Raw genomic sequence first — 26,831 nt, forward strand, 5'->3', positions numbered from 1 at the left:
ACTAACAAATTTTAACCAATACCAATGACTATACAGCCAACGAATCTAAGTCTTTGCCGATTGAATGACAAACAAAAATTTTAATCAATAAGTTATTGATGGAATAATCCGTCATCGACGTATTTACCATTACTGACAACAGCATTTTTGACCGACTGCCAACGGAAAGGTTCGTCAATATTTTCGTTGATAATATAACATACCAACGAAATCTAATCTATTATCAATAGAATATTCTATCGATAATGCCCAATTTTTGTGTAGTGTAAGGACATTTTGATACTCTTCCCCTAAACTTGCTCCCCTTGCCAATAAAAGTCTGTTATTGTGATCCTACCTAAATCGGGTTTAGCTAATTGCATGATTTTTGTAACAAGGTTCATTAGCTGTGAATCCGAATGGGTTAAAACTATATATTACTCCATTGAAATGAAAACACTTTGCATTTTAAAAAAATTAATAAAATAATGTTAAAGCATTTGATTGTCTTACTATTAAGAGGAAATAAATGTTTATAAGATTATATATTTATTATCTCACGCAATCTAGGCAGTCAAAAATCAAATAAAATAATATTACTCTTATTATTATTAGTCACAACTCTAGAATATGGAAAAAGGCTTGGATAAATAATAATATTCTTTCTCTATGTTTTTCTCGAATTTATGTTTTTGCAATAAAAAAGAAACAAGGAATATTGTGCAATACGGTGATTGGAACGACAACAGTTGGATTTAAAATATCAATCTTCGCTGAAGACCATTTGGTTGGGAGCTACAACAATGAGAAGAATTCTTGTCCTTAATCAACCAATGCACCCCACATCTCATCGATGAGAATGGCAATGGGTATCCTATTACAAGGTACCCGCGGATGCTCTATCTGATTCTATAGGATTAGGGTATTTTACAATTAGATTTTGGATGTGTTCGAATATTGATTTCACTACTCGTATTGAGTTAGGGTAGGGTTCGGGAACTTCAAGTATCACCCCTTATATATCTACTGCCTGAACCCGATTATTATTTATAAATATTTTATTATTTTTTAAATAAATTAATTAACAATGAATAATTTATAAATATTTTATTATTATTTAAATAATTAAATTAAAAATGCATTCAAGACCTTTCTTAACTTTGTAAACAATTCTTTTTGTTAAAAATTGACAAATATTTGAAAAGTATGGTTACTAAAATTATTAATGTGAAGACATTAATATATTTAAATTAAAAAGTTATTAGATTATCAATTATATTTAAATAATATGAATATCATATCATACTACAAAGAAATATAATTACTATTATATATATACTTTTAATATAAATATATTTACTTTTTATTTTGTGTTAATATTACCAAAATTACAATTTATAAAATTATTAATTATAATATATATATACATATATCATTGTTTATATAAACTTATAATATATATACTTAAAGAAAGTCTTCGAAATTAAAATAGTTTTGGGATCTAACTATTTCTTTTTAACTTCATGTAATTAAAGACAAACCCATATTGTAAAGTAAATTAATTCATAAAACTATGATTATTTATTAACTTGTAATGTCTTTTAATATATATTGTGTTAATTTATAAGAAATATAATTACTATTATATATATATATATTAAAATACTTTTAGTATATATATTCTTTAAATAAAAACATATTTACTTTCTATTTTGTATTAACATTACAAAAATTATAACTTATAAAATTATTATTATAATATATATATCTTTATTTATATAAACTTATAATATATAAACCTAAAGAGAAGTTATGAGATTATAATAGTTTTATTACCTACTTATTTTTTTAATTTCATATAATTAAAGACAAACCCATATAGTTAATTAAATTAATTTATAAAACTATGATTATTAATTAACTTGTAATGTCTTTTAATGTATATACTTTATATATATTGGGTTCATTTATAAGAAATATAATTACTATTATATATATACTAAAATACTTTTAGTGTATATATATATATATATATACACACACTTTAAATATAAATATATTTACTTTCTCCTTTGTGTTAACATTATAAAAATTATAACTTATAGAATTACTAATTATAATATATATACTTTTGTTTATAAAAATTTATAATATATAAATCTAAAGAGAAGTTATGAGATTAGAATAGTTTTGAAACTTAGTTATTTTTTTAATTTCATATAATTAAACACAAACCCATGTAGTTAATTAAATTAGTAAATGAAACTATGATTATTACTTAACTTGTAATGTCTTTTAATATATATACTTTTTATATTGGGTTCATTTATATGGAATATAATTGCTATTATATATGTACTAAAATACTTTTAGTATATACATATAGTTTAAATATAAACATATTTACTTTCTATTTGGGTTAACATTATAAAAATTATAACTTATAAAATTATGAATATGTCTGAAATATTTTTTTGATTATTTAAATTTAAATTTTATTATTTTTGTGTTTTTATTAATTTAATTATTAATGAATTATATGAATTATATAGAAAAAATATTATTATATATGGATACGATACAAGTTTGGGTTTAAGTAATTGGGTAACCATAAAGAGAATTTCAATAATTTTTTTAAATAATTGGATTTTTTAAACTGATTAAGGTAATTATAAAGTAGTGGAGATGTATTAAGATTAGGGTTATGATAATAATTTTTAAAATATTTAAATATTTAATAAAATTCAGACATTTTATTTCTTATAAAGCTAAAGTTTGAATACTTCAAAATTAAAAAGTATCTTATTTGTTGACAACCCTACTCATCCACACAAACAAAATCATTAAGAAATTCGTTCGAGTGGCTCATACTAAGCGAACTCCTTTTGAAAAACCTTTTTCTCTTCCTTGGACTCGAAAAGGATTTGGACAGTGGTGTGGTTAGGCCTTGCACATCCAAGGGTTGAATTCTTAGATTGGCAAGTTGTCATTGGGAAAGTAGTTGTTAAATTCGAGTTGATGAGAGAGGGTAATTTTCAGACATGTATATTTTCTTACTTTTTTTTTTTAAGCTTGTCACCAATTTGACTAATAATTAATATAATTTAAAAGTGTAAATTGTATATTAAAGGTACAATTCGAATAGATAATGGTGAATTTTATAATTTTAGATATAAAATTAATAATTTCAATATAATTCGAATATCAAATTTATAATTAACATAAAAAGATTTCAAGGACTTTTGCTATTTGTAACAAGGGCGTACAACTCCATTTTTTTTTTGAAAGATTGGAGTTTCATTGCAAAGAAGGGTGGAATAATCCCCTTCAAATACAACTCCATTTAACCTTGTATAAATCTTATCTAAACTCAATATTTTTAATATTGAAATCTTAAATTTTAATATTTTTTAATTATATACAACACGTCTAAAAGCAATTTTTGTTGACATTACATTTATTAAATGCGCAAGAACTTGGGAATGCATATCCTTTAGCACATACAGATCGTGCTTTCTTTAAATCTTTATAATAGTCGTTGAGATCCTGCACGTTGGCGAAACAACAAGATCTCCCCTTTTATTTGTCAAGATTTTCATAACACGTGGCTGAAGATTAAGCCCGATAGATGAAGCAGATGATGTGTAAAGGGCTTGGACACTGAAGATAAGCTGACCAAATAGGTAAGCTACTACTTCCACGTGGACGATTAAAAAACCCCCACGTATATGAAGTGAGAGGTGTTGACTTTTTTGCCAAGTTGATTATGTTTACATTTGCCTAAACTATACGTCTTGTTATTGCATGATACATCGTAGGTCATGGGACAAAGTTGACATGTTGGTTGTTGATTTTTTTCTTTTCAATTTCATAATCTAAAGAAGAGTCAATTGGTATCTAATTCATCTATTTACCAAAAAATAGAAATTAAAAAACATGTACGCAGAGTTCTAAAAAGTGATTTTAAGTTATTATTTGTCCTTTTTAATATAGTAAAATTTTATTAGATAATCTAAAATTAAAATTTACCAACTTACAATAAGTAAACTTGTTTATAAATGCTATTTTTAAAAATTAAATTAATGGATAGATAGGGATGAGAGGGGTTCATGATGTAATTTTGAGCAATATAACTCTTAATTTCCGGTTTTTAAGAGGATATACTTGCTGTTTTTTTACCGAATGAAGGTTATAGAGTCGAGATGAGTCTTTTGTCCATTGAACACGATTTTAGACTTAACTCGACATTGATGTTTCCTTACCTTCAATGAATATGGTCAAAAAGGAAACTAATGGATTTTTATGACATCAAGATAAATATTAATAGAGATTAAAATGTAGAACTAAAAATCATTTTCTCTACCTTAAAACATAAGGGAACCCAACGAGTAATGATGAAATTTAATGAGGCTTTAGCTTCTAGTCAAATAGTTTTCAACTGGCCTAATATATGTAAAGGAAAAAATATTGACGATAAACTTGAAGACAAGGAACACAAATGTAAAAGAACTCGACTTTTGACGAGATAATAGAAATACCTATAAAGTCAAAGAAAACCCTAGGAAGTTATATAGTTATGAAATGCACGAGCTTCATCACTTTGCATAGTTCAAAAGCAAATTGCCCAATAGTCCACCGCACAAGGTGTACTATACCCAGCTAGCATTTGCTTAGCTATCAATGAGTTGGTCTCACGAGCCTATTTAAAGCCACCTCTCTCCCTCATACTTTCTCCACAGATAAACAATATTCCCCTCATTCAAACTATCCTCACAAGATTCAATAAGCAACTTTTCTTCCTTTCCCCCAGAATGCCTACCACTCTTTTCTTCATGTTTTTGCTCTACTTCTTTCTTCTTTTATCTCCTCCGCCTGTGATGATCGGAATGAATTCTATGGCAATTGTCGGTGGTGCGACAAGACCATTGGTATCGAAGTCTCCAGGTTTGGTCACGTTCAAGCCAGAAACAGGTACGAAACATGGTTTTCACAGCCAAGACGTGAAGAATTGCTTGCCAAAAGGATTTCATCGTACTTCCGCACCTAGCCGGTACATAAATGATCATACTTTCGGTTCAACAATGTGTTCAACAACCTCTGATATTTCGACCAGGCCATGAAATGTTGATCAATTCAATCGGTCATGAACAATGAGCATTACTTGTGTTATATATAGTTGCTTCAAACAATATAAGTATGTGGTTGATGAGGTTTTAGGGTTAATAGGAGAAGGTAAGGGAAGAAGAAAATGAATGGATATGTAAGAAGACATGATAATATTGACTATTTGTTGAATTATATGGTAAGGAATTTAAAAATGAAGTTCCTGTAATTTTCTTTTTCGCCTTTATTAATTTAGGGATGGAATTGCTTTTATTAATTAGGAGACTGAATTGATTTGAATTTCCATTATTACTGTTCTTTCAAATATCAATTAGGCATAACTTATTGCTATTAAAAATGTAATTCAACTGTTAGCTTTTTTTTTTCGTTTGTTGGTACAGAAAAATTGATTATCTAATCTGACTCTAAATTGGTGTTTCTTTGAATTTGTAATAAAAAGCTAAGATAATGGATAAATTACATATTTTAATGAAATTGATAGCTTTAGAAATTATCTTGGGGACATTGTATTCGTGCTCACACTCCATGAAGCTAATGCTTTAGAAAATTCGTTAACTAAATTTGAGATATATAAATTTGGGATTTTTTTTGCATGGGGTAAAATTTGATTTTATGGGTTGATTTCGTGTTTTTTTTTTTTTTTTTGCTTTATTTGGTGTTATTACAGCTTCCTTCTTTTGGTAAATAATTATAAGTTTAGGTACAATGTTATTGCAAATTGTGATATTGTATGAGTCACTAATCTTTAATAAAATTCTATTTAAATGAACAAAAAAAATATCAATCAAACTTTATAAAACCCTTGAAAAAAATTTAAGAAATATCAAATATAAAGCTAGATTTCATCATTTCAAACAAATTCATGGAAGAAAAGAAATCTAAGCTACATTATAATAAAACAATTCAAACTACAATAAGATCTCAATAAATTAACAACCTCGATTAAATAATAGTTTTAATCAGTATTAACTTCGGACCAACATGATAAATTAATAATTCGTTAAATTTATAAGATAATTCATTTTGAAAAAACGCATAGTTCCCAATTGATATGTAAATTAATAATCTTCTTATACATCAAAATTATATATATATATATATATATATATATACTTTACTCGATTAGAAGGTCTTTATAAATTATAATTCAAATGTTATTTGTTTCTTCTTGAAATTGATGTCATCTTGGACTTCATCTCTAACTTTTCTTAGAATATTAAGAAGCTTTAGTGTAGTGTTCTCGTATTGTAAGAGAAAATTAATATTGGCTAATAAATATTCTTAAATACTCTGATGACCTCTTAATCGTATTTGGTATTGTTGCTTGACTCACTTACAAGTTAAACTTTTCTGACACCCACTACTGCAATTGCTTTTTGGTGCAATTTGGGCTTTCTATATTATATTCACACAATACTTTACGCATTTCATCCATCATTATTGATTTCTTTACACTTTTAAAATGAGAAGCTATTGTGTTTAATTTTACCATTTTTTTTTCTCAACCAATAATGTGAATCTCATTAATATTCTGCTTATAATAATAAGAAGTCAGCCAAATAACTACTTCAAAAGATTATAATCACCTAAGGATAGAGGCTAGTATAACTCAATGTATTTATATTATGACCTCATTGGTTAGTATATAATCTCCCTCTCAAAAAGAGTAGGATTTGAATCCCTCTTCCCTCAAATATAAAAGAAAAAAATTACTAATCCCCTAAAAAATCACAAAATCATCGCAATACATCATAGAAACCAAAAAAGCAACATTCATCCTCTTTGGCTCCCTTCAGAAGATCAATAATGTTTCGCACTTTCTTACTTTTCATATAAATGTTATCAAATCGCTCATAGTTTACAGTCATTATCAAAATATGGTTAAAAAAAAACCAAAAAACCAAAGTTGGCTTGGGTAAACAAAAGACCATTAATAACTCAGAATTGAAAAGATATTCGACTAGTTTTATCGTTTGTGATAATGTATTTTTTTATTGTAGATGTTTTTACTTGAATTAATGTTCATGAGTACATCAATTAAGTATACATCGAATGTAATTTTAATTTGTTATAAAAATGGATTGATTCATAATTTCTATTTAATAAAACTAATTACATTTATAAACTTATTTTGGTTAAACAAATACGTAAAATAATGATAATTTGTAATTGATAATTAAGCAATATTCGTATAATTACAATAGTTAATACATGTATTAAGTTCAATGTTTTGAGAAAAATAAAAAATAAAAAATATATTGATAAATTCATTTTTTATTAATTAATATATAAATTAATGAATTATCTATTAAATAACATCTCGATTAATTAATAAATTTTTATAATTTCAATAATATTATTTTATAGAAGTTTTACTAAATGTGAGTAATAATCACATCTGAATTCGACAATCATAGTTAATGAATGTTAAGTTGCACATCCACTAAGTAAAAGGATAAGAATAAATTAAACAAGTTTAGTTTCAGTAATTACTAATTAATTAGTTGTTAGAGGAAATGCATGGGGAAAAAGTAAACGAAATTTGAGTTAACTAGAAGAACAATGCAGATAATATACACTGATACTAGTATATTTTATAGAATAAGTAAGGCAAAACCCAGCAGGTCATCTTGGTGTTGACATCCTTCAGATGTTATTTAATTAGTCATTTTAAGTACAAACTGCTCCTTTTTTTTAGGATAGACTTTAGAAACTTCTACTTTAATTCTAAAGGAAGATGAAAATAGAATACTCACATTTTTTAGTAATAAGAAGTAAAACATCATGAACTAACAACATTACAATAGCTCTGCCAACTAGAAGTTGACTCAAATAGTAAATGTCGTCCATTTCGTTGTAAATGGTTTTAGATTTTATATATATATATATATATGTATGTATGTATATATATATGTATGTATATATATATGTATGTATGTATATATGTATGTATGTATGTATATATGTATATATATGTATGTATGTATGGTATGGGCTATGGATCTTATAATGGTCTTGAGCTCATTTAGGTCATGTAAGTCTTAGCCCATCCAAGCGAGGATTGAGTTTATATATGATATGGCTCCTAAGAGGTTGCAAGCAAAAGCTGAAGATTTTGCTCATCCTTTACTTACTATAAGCTAGCCATAAACACCAGAAGTCTGTGAGCAATGACAAATAGAGAGGGAACCACGCATAAAAAGTGGATTTGAGTTATACAATAATGACCTCGGGATGGTCTTTTTGGACATACAAACAAAACTTGGTGCCAACTGCTTTGGTTCGAGTGCTCTAGATAACAAGGGAAGGCGGTGAAGACAGGAAGAGAGATTGTAACGATCTTTGTGGACAATCTGCGTCCTAAGGTTCATTGGCCATGGTTGGGAATGATATGCCAAAAGTTTGGCAAGGTGTTGGATATTTCTCATTCCCTAAAAAACAAAGTAACAGAGAAAGAAGGATCAGGTTATGCATTAATGTTTGAAGCCAAGAGGGCGGTTTGGAAACTTAACAGAGTCTGGTTGCTTGATTACAAAGTCGAGGTGAATATTGCTTGTTATGATGCAAGGATCTCTTTTTGCAGTAGGAGAAGCTCCTAACAACAGGGTGCTTTTTCAAATGCAGTGCCAAGAAGACGAGATGCTCAAAATGGTCAAGAAATAGAAGCAAGAAATGAGTCAAGCAATGACAGCGAGAAAAGTTATTTATAAGCTCTAATGGCAGGAGAAGGAATAGAAAAACCAGAAGTCCAAGATGGAGAATACGCAGGAAAGAGGCATAACTTGATATGCAAAGGGGTGGTAGATGAAGAAAGTATTCTTAGGCTTGAAAGGAGTGTCGTTGGCAGATGTAGAAGTGTCTCAGAGCTTGATATGATTTCTGAAACTTATCGGGTTTTTAGCAGATATGATATATAACCAGAAGTCCATTTGGTTTGTTTCGATTCTGAGTTCATTTGGTAGTAGTTGCATTGATTTTATAGCATAAGAATTTGTGTCTTTATAGGTTGTACAAGAAAAATGGTGCAATTGGCATCCATTCCCTGAAGTAATGAAGCTGGAGGAAGCAGGCAAAGACTGGCATCAATTACTTACATAACAAGCATTAGTTGTTATCAATATGGAGAAAATATCAGCATGTTCTTTTTCTTCACTTTGCTATGGAACTTTTATGTATGCAAAACAACAATTTAATGAAAGTGTTCATGGATTTTGACAATCATTTCGTACCAGAAAAAAACAAATGCTAATACTGCTTTGTTGCCAGCAGATTAAGAACTTGTTCTTTGCTTGTGGTTTCTAAAGGGAGAGTGGGCAAGATTTCACCCAATTCTTTACATATCCTGCTGGAAATTGACAGCCTTGCAATCATATGAGCTTGACTTGGACAGATCGTTGTTTAAGTATTCAATCGAGGTGCACATTTTGCACTACCATGTTTATATCACTAGGCAATTTTAGTCATTTCCATATCAATTCTAACTCCAAATTGCTTAGTGCTTTTTACTACTGTTTCTCTTATCGTTTCAGCTTTTTTCAAGTTATTGATTGTTGATTGTTGTAAACTTTTGGCTAAATTGTGGCCCAAATTACTTGACATGGTGGGAGCTTTTAATTATAACCTTATATTTCATCAACATGTACTATTTTTTTTTCTTTTATTGGGGTGATAAAAGCTATCAAGCACAACTTTGTTCACAAACTCCACCAGCTGTCTCTTATATTAAAAATTCATCAAGCCAAATATTTTACTAACAAAATAACTTTTATACTAAAAAAATAAAATATTATTATCTTAATATTTAAATATTTAATTCAACAATAAGCGTACATATTTTTTTAAAATAAACCCTCGAGACTTCGTTCTTTCACTTCATCATCATCTCTAATGGGTCCAATTTAAAGTGGCAATTCCTTTCGAGATTGGGACGCGTTAAGTTTGGACTTTTAAGATTATATTAATTTAAATTTCAGTGGATAATATTCTTTCACTAAAAAAATATTTATTTTCCGAACTTAATTGCTATACAACCTAAGAAGTTCAATGAGTTTAAGCATCTCGTGACTTGTGTGGCCTTTATAAAAAAAAACCTTTGATTCATTCAACAACCGTCACATGTACGTCATTGGGATCATTGATTATTTTATTGAAAAATATAATAAAGTAAGCATAAAATAAAACGAAAACCACCAGTATATATATATATATATATATTAAAATTAACAAGTAACAGTGCTAGTTGGCATAAGATTCTTCCGCTCCAAATTAAGTAGAATTTTTTTTTGAAACAATTTTAATTTATATTATATTAAAATTAACAATTAATGTGCTAGTTCGCTGCCTATTGACAGACTGCTTTGTGGAACAAGGAATCTCCTCCCTCCTTACCACGTCCTCTTGAAGAGTAACTAGGAGAAAATAAGGGAATGCAATATTCCCATGTCAAGGAACTAGTATGTCATCATTCCTATGAAGAGTAAAATAGCTCCCTAATTTATTCTGGTATTATTATATGCACTAGTTATTGTCCGTGTTAATAATGAGCTCATCTTTTCTTGTTTCATTTGCACATCATTTTCCATTTTTTCCCAACACCATGTGCCTTTGATTTATTTATTGTGCCTTGTAGTACTTTCTTTCGCATAATGTGCATTTGGTTTTGCTGCTGATCATTGCTGTTACATATCACATGATTTCTTGCCATGTTTTTTGTTTCCAAATTTAAGGGTTCTTGGTTCAATTTTGTGTTAGCCACTAGGATCAACAAGCAGGGCATCATTCTCAAATTTCTTGCAATCTTTCTGAAGGCTTGCTAGTGTGTTCTGTTTAACACATTTCTTTTATTGTTCTAAACTAAAAAGTTGAAGAAAGAGAAGCCATGTTTTCAGACGGTAGCCAAACTCGGTAGCCTTTTGTTTTCTTTTAAATTCAGCCTATACAATGGATCAAGAAATTTTTCTGTCATTGATTGATTATTATGCATCACTAACAACTTCATCTACACAGACTCTTGTGTAAACTTGTGAAAATTGACCACTTCATACGAATTTGGAAATTTAGTTTGGATTACTTGTCAAACCCTGTTCTATAAAATAATTATGACGTCATTTACATGCTCAATAGAATGTTTGCAGATTTAGAAAGTTCGAAGAATCGTTAAAAGACGATATTACCCCTAATGGTACCATTGAGTCGATTAAGCCTCGAACTAGTTCAAATAGGAATTTTAAGGTGAAATTAAGAGTTTCACAGTTCATGGATGACTCAAAATGGTAATTCAGAGTTCGAGGATCAATTTGGAGTCAAATCAAAATTTTCACTATCTAGGGGTAAAATGGTCATTTGCCACTTGGAGACAAAATGAGAATTTTTAAAAAAGATTTTTTTTGGTCCATTTGACTTATTGGAGTATGATTTAAGTATTGGAGTATGATTTGAAGTTTAGAAGTGAAAAATTTTAATTCCGGTATAATTTGGAGCATAAAGGTGAAATGGTAATTTTGTCACCCCGGGGGTAAATCGGTAAATTTTCACCCTCGACACTTGTCAAGGCCAAGGGATTTTATTCATCATGGAAATGGATAAACATGAGAAATGTGTGGTGGAGAATTAAAGAATTAAAAGTCAAATATTTAAAATTTGAGCCAATAAGAAAATGTCATGTGTCATGTTTTTATTATTTTATTATTTCTTTATAAAAAGGTAAAAAATCAGCCCATTTCTCCCATAGTGATCAGCCAAACTAGAAAAGAAGAGAAACCAAGAAAGAACAAACCCTAGGTGGGAAAAATAAAAGAAAAAGTGTTGAAATTCAAGGATTTGATCAAGTAAAGGTAAAATTTTTTTTATTTTGCTAGTGATTTACCTTACCCATGCATTTTTTCTTAATTTTCATGGTTAAATTACATGTTTTCATGATAAAATTATGGCTGGTCAAAATGGGTATTGAGAGAGAAAGATGTTGGAATTGTTTGATTTTGAGTTATGTTGGTGTTTAGAGTTAGTTAAACATGTTTAGAAACAAAACAACAAGAAAAGAATCCATTTTCCCCATGAACCTTCAATGGTCGAAAGTTTCAAGAAGAAAAGTGAAGATAAATTTGCCTAATTGTGTGTTAACTAGTTGTACTTGGTGAATTGAGGGATTGGAAAAGAAATGGAGAAAGTTGGAGTGAAATTGGATGCATTGGCCAATTTATTGGATGAAAAATCGACTTAGGTCAATACCGGGTCTAGATGACTACCTGTGCATTTTTTATTTCATATCATGCATATATATCGAGCCTGAAATAGCTTACGACTGTTAGACACAATTTAATTGGAATATGTGCCATGGATTATGGCTAAGTGGTGAGCCATTAGATACGGGTAAAGGACTGTATCCGCGGACTGAAAATAGGAGTATATCGACTCCTAGAACAGTGAGTAAACTTACTATCGTCTTAATTATCTAGAGTAGATTTATTTAATTGTGTGATTTTATGGAAAAATGATTTAATTGGAAAATTATTGTGTTTTATGGGAAAATGAGATTTTATAAAATTTTTACAAATTTAATAATGATTTCAAAAATAAAGTAATTGGAGACCTATATTATGATTGTGTTGTTTATCTATGATTTTACATTAAATGGCTTATGATAAATATGGGTATGACTGGTTATTTTTATGATTTCAAGAATATGTGAACTGCTTTGATTTGCCTTGAATGTGTTAAGTGAGCCATGTCATACTATTGTGATTTTATTGGTTGATGGATTATAAATTGGGCACTGCAGTGACGGGGGTTCCGTGGGCCAGCCTAATTAGAGAGACACGGTTCCCAATTATTGAGCTTACCTCGATTGGAGAGGCGCGTAGGATAACTCTCGAGGTAGGATTTGAGTACACTTCACGCTGGCCACCACGTGAAACTGGGACTCAGCCAATGCCGAGGAACGGCTGTATTGTCAGAGGTGAAATGTGTTTGTGTGTGTGACAATAAACAGCCTTGGCGGTCTCGGTAAGATGCCTTCGCGTGGTATCCCCGAGAATGGATTTTTGGCAAGGGCCAAGTTTTTGAAAAGTGCATAAGCCATGTTGAGTAATTGGATGAAATCCAATAATTTATATGGGTTGGGATGAATTATTTTAATTGTCTCCTATTACTCGGCTTTAGATTATTTTGATGATGTCTGTCTACTCACTAGGATTTTATAATCTCACCCCTTATTCCTATCCATTTTTCAAGCTCAAGACAATTTGTTGATAGTTGATTAAGACGAGAATTAATCTCGGAGTTGCATCTTAGAAAGTAAGGGCTCGTAACCCTACATTTTCTTAGTCAGTTGGGGGCCCACGTGTCACTGTAAAAGTAATTTTATTCTTCAGTTATTTAATTTAAAATATGTATGAATATATTTAGCTTTTACACCATGTTTTTGGCAAGTTTCGGTATTTTCGAAGAAAAATGACGAAAATACCCCTGTGAGCCAGAAAATAATATTTTATTGTTTTGATTTAGAAATGACTTATGATTTTTTTTTAAATGTGAGATTTAATAACTGTCGCTCACTGGGGAGATGCAGAAGCTGATGCTAAGCCTTGCGGGGTTTCAATCGACATTCGGGGTAATGAGTGCCTATCGGGATGTCGCGGCGGTTGTCACAGGCTCGATGGAAGTTTCGGGTCGTGACATTACTTCCATTGACTTTATTGTAAATTCATCTGTCTTCATAGGTTGTACATGGAGAAGAAATGCAATAGGCATCCACTCAGTGAAGTGAAAAAGGCAAAGAATATTGGCATCAAGTACTTGCATAACGTGCATTAGTTGTTGTCAGAATGGAGAAAATGTCAGCCCCTTCTCTTTCTTCAATTCACAAGGACACTTCTTTTTTTTTCGAAAATTAAATTTCATTCATATAAGGTAGGGTATCCCTGTATGTTCAAAGGAGGATCAAGACTGGTAAGAAAGCAGTCTTAACCCTCTGCTCGCATGCTGGTAAACACACAATGACACTTTTGTCTGCAAAACAACAATTCAAAGTTTTTTCAACTCTAAGAAGAGTGAAAGATTTAAGCTATTCACTTTTCATGACTGTTGTTGGATTTGTTAATCACTTCATACCAGAAAAAGGGATGTTAACATTGCATGGTTTCCACCAGATTTAGAAGTTGTTCTTTGCTATTGCATTGTTTCCACCAGATTTAGAAGTTGTTCTTTGCTTGTGGGTTCTAGAGGGAATGGCAAGATTTTACGCAATTCTCTGGAAAATTTACAGCATTGTGATCAAATGACTAAAGTTGGACAGGTCATTGTGCTTGTCTTCATATGTTTTCATTGAGGTAGACATTTTGCACTTTCATATTAAATCATCACTTGGTGATTTCCATTATTTTCCCTTTCAATGGGGACTTGAATTGCTTAGTTCTCTATAATATTTGTTTCTATTATCCTTTCAGAGCTTTTCAAGTTATTAACTTGTACTATCAAAGTTTGAAGAAGGTCCACTATCTCACAAAGCTTGATGAAGGCAGGGTAAGTCTAGCTTTCAGTTGGTTCACTCTACAACGATATGCTTTTCATCGTACCATGAGGCTCAAAACTAGTTGCAAGTCATGTCTTATCACTTGCTATTTGTTGTCTCTTTAATTCTTTATACCTAATTAAAAAGTATTTCACCACGACAGATATTTAATCTGGAATATTCTGCTCTTGGTCTTACACTAAAGGACCTACAAGGCTACATACAAGAAATCAAATGCAGGTAATAACTCATGCCACTAACTTACTATTATTATTATTATCAAAATTGTGAAGGTCCTTTTTAAAGAAATGTCATACTAGTTTGAAGTTGAAAGGCAATTGGGAACTAGGTTAAGTGCTCATACTAGAAAAAACTCGTAACTTGTGCAAGTACTTTGATGGTTGCTATACTGATGTCAAGCACAAGTAAGGCTAGCATTGGTGCTTCTCTAGTTAGTGACTTGTGCTTTCTAGGATACAAAAGTAGACTTGCAACCTGTGATATTCACTTGTAGTACTGCTACCTGTTCTAGGCTGCCAATTACTGTTTGAGGAATGCATCATCTCTTGCTTCCTCTTACCTCAGAAATTCTGTTGCAAATTTGAGTTGATTATTTTGATTTAGTTGAGTTCCTTCGGCATCCAAAGTTACTTTGTTCTAGAGCTAACAAAGAAGCTTGCTCTCTTCAAGATATAGGCACCCAATTACATGGAATTTTCAAGCCGTCTACTACCAGCTACAGCTGGAGGTTGAATGGCTTTGCAGCAAGTTCAGTATGCTGCATTTCAAATTTGGGCTTGTCAAAGCAACAAAGAGGTTGATCATGCATTATTGGTAGACTGCATATTGGTGGATGATAAGGAAATTGACTTCATTTCAATTGTTAATTGCTTCTACAATTTTGGCTACATCATGGCCCAAATGACTCCACTTAATTGAAGCTTTTAAGACATTATCTTGTATTATCATTGTTTTTCCATTCATCCAAAATTCAAATGCATTTTTTCCTATTATCTTTATTTATTTATTTTGTTTGTGTGCTAAAAGGTAGAAGTGAGGCAAATTTTAAGTTGTTTGCCAACTTGGTTGAATGCTAAGCTCATAGTGAATTGGTTAGTTATAATGAAAGTATTAAACTAATTTTTAGTTAAGTAGATAAAATATTTTAATGTAATTAAAAATTCAACTGGGTTGGAACCAATGATCATACATTTAAATTGTCTACCATGAGCTATATATGGATGGACCCTTTGACATTTAATTTAAAGATAATTTTGCTTTCTCTCAGCAAATATGCAGAGTTAAAGCAGGTATGAATGAGTATCAAATTTCTTGTCTTTGTTCACATTATAAAAACTGTGTGGAGTTTATGCCTTCCATTACATATAAATCTAAAGCTTTAACCTTTGAAATAATTGTAGGATTTATGTTTGCAGCATAAATTCATTCTTGATTGAAAATACAAAAAGATCCAAATGTTGAAAAAGGGAAAATTGGGTTTGAATACCATGCATGAGGCAGACAACCTTGTTTCCCTTTATCTCATAAAGGAATGATTTGATTTATAATCTCTAGAAATAGCGTGCAAGCCAAATAGAAGCAACCTTACCCATTTGTTTGCTTGGAAATGATTATGAGAGACACCCAACAATTTCCTTCATTCCCTTCCCATTTTGTAACTCCAAATTGCTTACTTCTTTTTGCTACTTTCTCTTTTCTTTTCATACTATTGAGGCCGTTGATTTTTTATTAAAAATAAAATAAAATCGAAAACCACTAGTTGACAAAATCTAGTTAGAATTAAAATAAGTTGACGAGTAAAATATAGGTAATAAGTTTCCATTAACATATTTTTCTGCATCATCCATTAAAGATCAACTAGCTTAATTAGGAAGATCAACTTTTGGACTGATTCACATATCAGTTTGTAATCAAACTTCATAGTTGGAAACAAATGAGTTATCATTTTATAACATCTGATTAATTTTTAATAGCATTTATTCAAAATTAATTCTTGGTCCAAATCGATTTCGAGTGATCTAAATCATTTTTTTTTGTAACTCTAGTTTAGGTAAATATAAAGGTATGAATCTAATTATACTTTTCTTGGTCAAATGCATAACAAAAGAAATAATTAAAATTTTTAATAAAAAAAGAAATAATAGTATTAACTTGTAAATTAAGTTGTTCAGATCGCGTTGATTTATAGTTAAAACCGGTGTCTCCCAGTCAAAATAGTAGTGCTCGTTGGCATAGGATTCTTCCGCTCCAAATTAATTAAATTTTTTTTTGAAACCTGTGCTTTGGAGTTTAGTATGAAAGAATTAAAAATTAATGCGCATGGCTCCCACCTTGTGGAGCCTTTCATTTTAAACGATGGGAAACAATATGATGAAGGTAACCGAGGAATTGCACTGTAAGCCATCAGTACGTGCAAGATATTTTAATCAATATAATATTGAAATTTAGTGGTCATAACTAAAGTCACGGTAAGGTTCTTGAAAATACTCAGGGTCATCACCCAAGCAATTGCATTAAGGCTTGACTTAAAGCTCTCTTGGTCTTTCACTTGATTTTACGCACTCTCCTTTCCATTGTTTCCAATCACTTTCTTCGATCTTCTTCAAATCGTTCTTACCAAAAAAAAAAAAAAACATGGCAGGGGCTTTGGTGGGTGAAGCTTTTCTCTCTGCTTCCATTGAGGTGCTGGTTGAGAGGATTGCTTCTCGGGATGTTTTGAACCTTATCAAGGGAAAGAGCCTTGAAGATGGGCTGCTGAAGAAACTGAAGCCTGCCCTGATGTCAGTTAATGCAGTGCTGAATGATGCTGAAAGTAGGCAGGTTAAGGACCCAGACGTGAGAAGCTGGATTGATGAACTCAAAGATGCTGTTTATGATGCCGAAGACTTCCTTGATGAGATCGCTACCGAAGCTCTTCGAAGCAGGTTGGAATCCGAGGATCAAACTAGTACTGCAAAGCAGGTATGTAGCTTTTTCTCTTCTGTCAATCCTTTCAATAGGGGGATGGGATCTAAGCTAGAAGAAATCCTTGAGAGACTTGAATATCTAGTCAACCAAAAAGACATCCTGGGTTTAAAAGAAAGTAGAGGAGAAAAGTCATTTCAAAGACCACCTGCAACTTCTCTGGTGGATGAATCCGCTGTTTGTGGTAGAAATGATGAAAAAGAGGCGATCATGGAGTTGCTGAACCCAGAATATGCAAGTGCAAATCTGATCGATGTGATTCCAGTAGTGGGTATGGGCGGGGTTGGTAAAACCACCCTTGCACAATTGATCTACAATGATAAGAGAGTGGAGGAATGGTTTGACGTCAAAGCATGGGTGTGTGTTTCAGAGGAATTTGATGCTTTAAGGGTAACCAAAACCATTCTTGAAGAAATCACTTCTAGCAGTGATGGTAGTCAGAACCTAAATCAGCTTCAGCTTAAACTAAAGGAGAAGCTGTTGGGAAAGAAGTTTCTATTTGTTTTGGACGATGTCTGGAACGAGAAATATGTTGATTGGGAAGAGTTGAGAAGTCCTTTCAATTCTGGGGCGAAAAACAGCAAGATTGTTGTAACAACACGTAATCAAGAGGTTGCACGCATTATGGGGAGTGTTCCAACTTATCATCTTAATATCTTATCTGATGATGATTGTTGGTTGTTATTTGCAAAACATGCATTTGTTAATACAAGCCCAACCATGTCTCCAAATTTGAAGGAAATCGGCGAAGCAATTGCTAAAAGATGCAAAGGCCTCCCTTTAGCAGCAAAAACACTTGGGGGTCTTCTTCGTTGTAGAACAGATGTTGAGGATTGGAATAAAGTATTAAACAGCAGTTTGTGGGACATAACAGATGATATTCTTCCAGCACTCAGATTAAGTTATTATTATCTTCCTTCCCATTTAAAGCGTTGTTTTGCATATTGTTCAATTTTTCCTAAAGATTATGAATTTAGAAAGGAAGAACTCATTCGGTTATGGATGGCTGAAGATTTTTTAGCATATTCCGGAGAAGTTGTAAACATGGAGGATCGAGGAAATGAGTATTTCAAAGATTTAACATCCAGGTCATTTTTTCAACAATTAAGTGGGAATAAGTCTTGCTTTGTCATGCATGACTTAATTAGTGACTTAGCAAAATCTGTATCCGGAGAATTCATTTGTAGATTGGACAGTGGTGATAGATTTTCATGTAAAATAACTAAAAGGACCCGTTATTTCTCTAATGTCCAAGAAGAATACGATATACTTAAAAGATTTGAGGCTTTAGCTGAAGCAAAAGGTTTGCATACATTCTTAACTTTAGAGTCATGGGCATGGGGTTGTTATGTTACCAATGCGATAATGGATGATTTGATTATAAAATTTAGATCCTTACGAGTACTTTCTTTGGCTCATTATCATAATATCGATGAGTTATCAGAAGAAATTGGAAAATTAAAACAGCTACGTTATTTGGATCTATCTGAAACTTCAATTGAAAGGTTACCTAACTCTTTGACTACATTGTATAATTTGCAAACATTACTCTTATTTGAGTGCGAAAAGCTTGTTGAGTTGCCTGAAGATGTGGGAAGATTGATCAACATGCATCATCTTGATATCAGGGGTACCAAGTTAGTAAGGATGCCACCAAGAATGGATAAATTGAAAGATCTTCAAATATTAACAGATTTTGTTTTGGGTGAGCAAAAAGGTTCAAGCATAAGTGAGTTGGGAAAGCTCAAGAATCTACGTGGAAGACTTGCCATTTCAAATTTACAAAATGTTGTTTGCCATAGGGATGCCAAAGATGCCAATTCGAAGGAGAAGATCAACCTTAGGGAGTTGGAGTTGAAATGGAGTGAGGATTGTCATACTAATGATGATTCAAAGCATGATAGAGAAATACTTGAACAACTGGAGCCTCACACAAACTTGGAGCATCTTGCTATTGAGTTTTATAGAGGTACAAGATTCCCGGAATGGGTAGGGCATTCTTCCTTCTCGAATCTAGTATCTTTGCACTTGAGGGGTTGTAAATTTTGCTTGTTCTTGCCTCCGCTTGGGCGATTATCATCTTTGAAGTCTCTCTCCATAAGTGGGTTTTCTGAAGCAGTAACAGTGGGTGATGAGTTCTATGGGCAGGGTGATGCTTCGAGTAAACCATTTGGATCTCTTGAAATTCTAAGTTTCGCAGATATGTCAGAGTGGGAAGAATGGTTTTGCTTGAATGACGGAGCTTTCCCTCTTCTCCAAAAGTTATACATAGAAGATTGTCCCAAGTTAACCAAGTCTTTGCCCAAACACCTCCCTTCTTTAATGAAACTAAAGGTTGTGAGATGTGGGAAGCTTGGAGGCTTGCTTCCAAGGGCACCAAGCATGTCCGAACTTGACTTACAGGAATGCGATGCATTGCAATGGGAGCCATTTGCTTGTGGGCTTCGAAATTTGAAGATATCTCAGTTGAATATAAACGATTCGAATATCAATGATTCCATATTGGAACAGATGGTGAGACACTGCACTCATCTTGAAAAGTTGGAAATGTGGTATTGTAATGGCCTCAAATCTCTTCCTGAAGGTAGTCTACCTACTACGCTAAAGGAATTGCGGATCAATCATTGTAATGCGTTGGATTATTCCAAAATTCTCTTGTATACATCCCTTGAACGCTTGAGCATGCTTGACGTCAGCGATCATCTACTGGAATCTTCCTCAATAGGATCATTACCTAAGCTAAATAATCTTCAAATCCGTTCATGCGAAGGCTTGAAGTCGATTCGAATAGGTTCATTACCTAAGCTAAATGATCTTTATATCAAATCAGATGAAGACTTGAAGTCATTTCTTGCATTAGAGGGCCCTCACCCGCATCTCCCATGTCTCAAGTATTTTAAAATTAAGTGCTGCCCTAATTTTATATCTTTTCCCGAAGAGGGCTTTTCTGCCACCAATTTGAAATCACTTAATCTTTCCGATTGCAAAAATTTGAATTCATTGCCTGAGCAAATGCAATCCCTCTTTCCATCCCTTGTGTTATTGTCAATATTCAAGTGTCCAGAAATTGAGTCATTTCCAAAAGAGGGTTTACCCTCCAAATTAAAAAATATTACAATTGGAAGAAGTGAAAAGCTAATTGCGGGCAGGAAGGATTGGGGTTTGGAAACACTCCCTTCACTTACGACCTTCGAAATCCATGATGCAGAAGAGATAGAGTCTTTTCCAGATGAACATCTGCTGCCCTCTTCTCTTACTCGTCTAAAGGTTTGCAATCTTCCAAATCTTAAGTTTTTGGACTACGAGGGCTTTCAACACCTCACCTCTCTTCGCGAATTGCGTATCTCAAAATGTCCAGAGCTCCAATCCATGCCGGTAAAGAGGCTCCCCATTCCTATCATTTGGATTGACGATGAACTCATTATGAAAGAGGCCCTTTTGGCATAATTAATGCAATCTCACTCAGGTACTCCATCCAGTCAATATCATTTAATTTCAATAGCCCTTGTCCATTCTTTATATACGTTACTTGTTTATTTATTGACTTTTCTTTTAAAAAATTATTAAATTAATTCAGATTTGTATACAGTGTCTTCATTTTTCTTTTTCTTTTTCTTTTTCTTTTTTGTGTTCATTAGTGGTATTCGCAAGGTTTTCCTTGTCTTTGATGTTTGTCATAGTTTAGTCATGAACTGTGTTGTTTATTATTCATCTTGTGTTTAATTTATTTGCCATAGTTTCTTTCTTAATACAGGGGTTAACTTGTACATTTGGGCTTTTAGGTAGAATTAAATTTTGCAACTGATGCCTAATTTGCTGTAAATTGTTTTACAGGCTGCTGGCACCTTACTTCTAGCTGTTGGTTGCAAATTCTAGTTGATGATTGTCATCCAAATGAAGTTCCTCTTGCATGATTTGTCTTAGCCTGTAGCTTCAGGAGCTCATTTTTCTATCCAAGAATCCTCTCCATGAAAAATTATATAAAGTTTCACTGCTTTGCATCAAGCACTGCATTTTTCATTTCAAATTTGGATATTTGCTAGCTAGAGCAACAACAAGGATGTGCACAGATTTCAAACCAATAAAGAACAAGGACTTCAACCCTTTCCTTCTCTTGTACAGTATTTGATCGGCAACTGCCATATTCTCTAGTTCATACCAGAGGCACTGTCTTCCTTACCATGTTTCAATCAGTTTAAGAGCTTCTCAAACAAAAAGGGCGACTGCTCCTTTTGGAAGATCTTTCTCTTTGAGGGTTTTCCTAACTCCTTGGTAGTGACTATGGATCCTAAGCTAATCGAGGTGTTGCCCTTTTGATGAAACTTGAAAGTGATGCATTCAGGCATTTTGTGGGTTAACTTCCAATTGCAGCAATCCATGAAATTGGAGTTGGTTGAATCTTATTCACTACTTTTTTAGGGAATGCTTTGTTGTTTGCACAAGGTGAAAAATTAGAGATTTACAATGCTCCCAACTCAAGGAACTATTAGTGTCATTCCTATGAAGAGGTGGATAGCTCCCTAATTCACTCTGGTATCCTTATGCATCCTTCTTGTTAGTGTTAATTATGAGCTCGTGTTTTTATGTTTCATTTTTACTTCAGTTTTCATATTTTGCCCAACTTAATTTGCCATGGTTTACTTGCATGTTCTAGAACCTTCTTTCGCATATGTCTATTTGGTAGACTGCATATAGTGATCATTGCTGTAACTTATCTCATTGATTTTTACCAGACTTTTCATCCTTATGTTCTTGCCAAATTTGAGGTTTTTTTGCGACAATCTTGTGGTCGCTATTGTGATCCACATGCATGGCATCAACCTCAAATTTCTTGCAATCTTTCTGAAGACTAGCTTCCCTACTCTGTTGAACGGAATTTTTGTATTGTTATTAACTAAAAAGCTGGAGACAGAGAGGCTGTATTTTCAGATATGATTGAAACCAGGCTGGCTTTCCTTTTTTTTATTTCCCTTTTCAATTCCAACTTTCATAATGGATGAAGTAATTTAATAGTCAATAATTGATCATTATACATCCCTAACACAGAATTTTTATTCACCCACATCCCTGTGATATTGTGAAAATTTTCCTCTACTTGTGAATCCTGACATGTAGTTTGTTTTAGTTCTGAATCCATTGGGTGTACTTGCATTGACTTTATAGTATATTCATTTGTGCCTTTATTGGTTGTTAAGGCAGAAGGTTTGTGTACTATGTTTTCGTATTTCCTTATAATTCCTTTGCATGTCTGTTACGGTATGAGCTGTGAATTGTGCTGTTTATTTATTTTACTTTTTCTTTTCCTTCATTTTGTTGTCATTGCAGAATTGCTCACATTGCTCTTATTGTTTTGGAATTTTACACTTGAGAAGATGGATTGGGATTTCATCTGTAGTAGAAATATGTCATAATACTCATGAATATATGAGTTATATAATTATACTCAAATACATGGATTCATAATATTTCTCAAGTAGTGAATTACAACACCTCAATATAAAATTGAAGAACAAACTCATCCTCTCAAAAATAAAGAACAAATCAAATTCAAATTCACCCTCTCAGAGTACTTGTTTCAAAATGAAGCCTTAAGGATTTGACAACTCTATAAATGGCAGTAACGGGTTTTTTCTGAAAACAATGAAGATGTGGGGGCACTTTCTCATCTTGAAGAGCTTTACTTAAGACTGTCCTAAGCTAATCGAGGTCCTGCCCTTCCAATGAAACTTGAGGATAATGAATAGGGGCAGATTGTAGGTTAACTTCCAATTGCATAATCCATGAATCAGAGTAGGCTGACTTTGGTTTGCTGCGTGTAACCAGGAATCTTCTCTCTTCTTCCACACTGTCCTGAACACTAACTAGGACAAATCTGCACAAGGTGAAAATGAGGGAATGCAATATTCCCAAGTCAGGGAACTAGTATGGTGTCATTCCTATGAAGAGTTGGATAGCTCCCTAATTCACTCTGGTATTATTATTTGCACTTGTTATTATTTGTGTTAATAATGAGCTTATCTTTTCTTGTTTCATTTTAACATCATTTTCCATATTTTCCCAGCATCATGTGCCTTTGATTCATTTACTGTTGCGCATTATGGAACTTTCTTTCACATGATGTGTATTTGGTTTACTGCAGATCATATCTGTTACATATCTTATGATTTCTTACCAGGTATTTTATCTTTATGTTGCCAAATTTTAGGGGTTTTGTATTAGCCACTGTGGTAAACAAGCACGGTATCATTCTCAAATTTCTTGCAATCTTTCTGAAGACTTGCTGGCGTGTTCTGTTTAACACATTTCTCTTATTATTCTAAATTAAAAAGTTGAAGAAAGAGAAGCCATGTTTTAAGATGGTAACCTAACTTGGTAGTCTTTTGTTTTGTTTTAAATTCAGCCTATACAATGGATCAAGAAACTTTTCTCAGTAATTGATTATTATGCATCACTAACGAAATTTTATTTACATACATTCCCGTGTTTTTTTTTAGAAAAATGGAAGATATATTGCTGAACTTTTGATGCATATAACATGTTATAACTTGTTACAAAAATATTTCAAATTTTAAGTTACATGCATTACAGAAAACTGCAGCTTGAAGAAACGTCACCATTATCTATGAGGACTACCATTCGGTTGTCTTTCAGAACTTCATATTTTCTTCTATCAACATGCACACATTCCTGTGTTAACATGAAAATATTGTCCTTTGCTTCATGCAAATTAGGAGATTTAGTTTGTTTCACTTCTGAATTCATTTGGTATTCTTTCGTTGACTTTGTTGTATATTCATTTGTGCATTTATAGGTTGTGCACAGAGAAGAAGTGCAATAGGCCTCCATTCACTGAAGTGAGAAAGGCAAAGAATATTGGCATCAAGTACTTGCGAAACAAGCTTTAGTTGTCAAAATGGAGAAAATGTCAGTACCTTCTCTTTCTTTCAATTCACAATGACATTTTTTTTCTGCAAAACAACAATTCAAATTCTTCTCAACTTTACAAACAGCGAACAATTTAGGGTATTCACTTCACATGAATGTTCTTGGATATGATAATCACTTCATACCAGAAAAGTGAATGTTAATATTGCATGGTTTCCAGCAGATTTAGATGTTGTTCATAAGTATTCATTGAAATAGACATTTTGCATGTTCATATTATATCATCACTGTGTGATTTTCAGTATTTTCCCTTTCAACAGTGACTCTGAATTGCATAGTTCTCTTTAATATTGTGGCTTCTAGAGTGAGAGTGGCAAGACTTCACCCAATTCTCTGAAAAATTTAGAGCCTTGTGATCAAATGACTAAAGTTGGACTGGTCCTTGTTCCTTGTCTCCATAAGTTTTCATTGAAGTAGGCATTTTGCACTGTCATATTATATATCACTAGGTGATTTTTATTATTTTCTCTTTCAACAGTGACTATGAATTGCTTAGTTCTCCTTAATATCATGGCATCAAGAGGGAGAGTGGCAAGATTTCACCCAATTCTCTGTAAAATTTACAACCTTGTGAGCAAATGACTAAAGTTGGACAGGTCATTGTTCCTTGTCTTTATAAGTTTTCGTTGTGGTAGACTCTGAATTGCTTAGTTCTCTTTAATATTGTTTCATTTATCCTTTCAGAGCTTTTCAAGTTATTGAGATGTACTATCAAAGTTTGAAGAAGGTCCAGTATCTCAGAAACATGATGAAGGCAGGGTAAGCCTATGCTTTCTGTTGGTTTACTCTGCAAAGATGTGCTTTTCATTGTACCATTAGGCTTAAAACTAGTCCCAAGCCATGTCTCATCACTTGCTATTTGTTGTCTCTTTGATTCTTTGTAGCTAATTAAAAAGTATTTTACAACATTCTTAACAGATATCATGTCCAGTATATTCTTCTCTTGGTCTTCCACTAATGGACCTACAAAGCTATGTACAAGAAATCAAATGCAGGTAACGCATGCCACTTATTATGATTATCAAAATTGTGAAGGTCCTTTTTTAATGAAATTTTATGCTAGTTTGAAGTTCAAAAGCTATGGCAACTAGGTTAACTACACGTTACAATTATTAGAAGAAATTTTGTAACTCATACAAATACTTTTGTGGTTGCTCTACGGATGTCAAGCACAACTAAGGCTAGCATTGATGCTTCACTAGTTAGTGACTTGTGCTTCCTCAGATATAAAGTAGACTTGCAACTTGTTCTCTTCAATTGCAGTCATGCTAACTGTTCTAGGCTACCAGTTACTATTTGAGGGATGCATCATCCCTTGCTTCCTATTACTTCTGAAATTCTGTTGCAAATTTGAGTTAATTATTTTCATTTAGTTGAGTTCCTTTAGCATCCAAATTTACTTTGTTCTAGAGCTAACAAAGAAGCTTACTTTCCTCAAGATATAGGCACCAATTACATGAAAATTTTGAGTGGTCTACTACTGGCTACAGCTGGAGGTTGAATGTCTTTGCAGCAAGTTCAGGATGCTTCATTTCAAATTTGGGCTTTGTCAAAGCAATATAGAGGATGATCATACATTACTGGTAGACTTCAAGTTGGTGGACGATAAGGAAATCAACTCCACGTCAATAACAACTACATCATCCAGTCCATGCCAGGCAGGCATTTTGAAACGCAAGTAGTGCTCAACACATTCAACAGAAAGGAGGGATAGGAAAGTAAGGAAGAAGGCCTTTCAATACGCATTCTGTATGCATGTATGGGCAAAATCCTGTTCTTATACATGATAAGGTCTGGTGGTCAGTAATGTTTGTTTGAAGTCAGGTGTGAATTGCATGCTGCGTTTTACCCGTACAATTACATTTTTCTTTCCCTGTTCAATTGTTAATTGCATGTACAGTTTTGGCAACATCATGGCCCAAATGACTCTACATAGTTGGAGCTTTGAAGACATTATCTTGTATTATCATTGTTTTTCATCCATTCAAATGCAGTTTTTTCTATTATCTTTATTTATTTATTTTGTTTTTGAGCGATAAAAGGTAGAAGTGAAGCAAATTTTAAGTTGTTTGCCTACTTGGTTGAATGCTAAGCTATGAACAACTTTAAGTGAAGTGAAATATTTTAATGTAATTAAAAGTTCAACCAGCTTGGAACCAATGATCGTACATTAAATTATCTACCATAAGCTATGGATGTACTTTTTGACATTGAGAAAACAATTTGCTTGCTCTAAGCAAATTTGCAGAGTGAAAGCAGGTCTGACTCTGAGTATCAAATTCCTTGTCAT

At 32.4% G+C, this 26,831-nt stretch overlaps 1 pseudogene across 6 annotated transcripts; it reads left to right on the forward strand.

Annotated features, from left to right (window-relative positions):
• Positions 1 to 17,087: 17,087 nt before the first annotated feature.
• On the forward strand, positions 17,088 to 26,557 carry LOC18586471 (putative disease resistance RPP13-like protein 1 pseudogene; annotated as a pseudogene). 6 transcript variants are annotated; one of them, XR_016023076.1, is made up of 9 exons: positions 17,088 to 21,062; positions 21,431 to 22,129; positions 23,420 to 23,567; positions 23,736 to 23,771; positions 24,408 to 24,520; positions 25,020 to 25,137; positions 25,226 to 25,300; positions 25,460 to 25,536; positions 25,981 to 26,557. The product of XR_016023076.1 is annotated as a putative disease resistance RPP13-like protein 1 pseudogene, transcript variant X2 (transcript). The 6 variants fall into 6 exon arrangements; XR_016023080.1 differs by lacking the exon at positions 25,020 to 25,137; XR_016023075.1 differs by lacking the exon at positions 23,736 to 23,771.
• The last annotated feature ends 274 nt before the right edge of the window (positions 26,558 to 26,831 follow it).

This window comes from Theobroma cacao, chromosome 10, assembly GCF_053813885.1.
Source record: "Theobroma cacao isolate CCN51 chromosome 10, ASM5381388v1, whole genome shotgun sequence".
Taxonomy (NCBI): domain Eukaryota; kingdom Viridiplantae; phylum Streptophyta; class Magnoliopsida; order Malvales; family Malvaceae; genus Theobroma; species Theobroma cacao.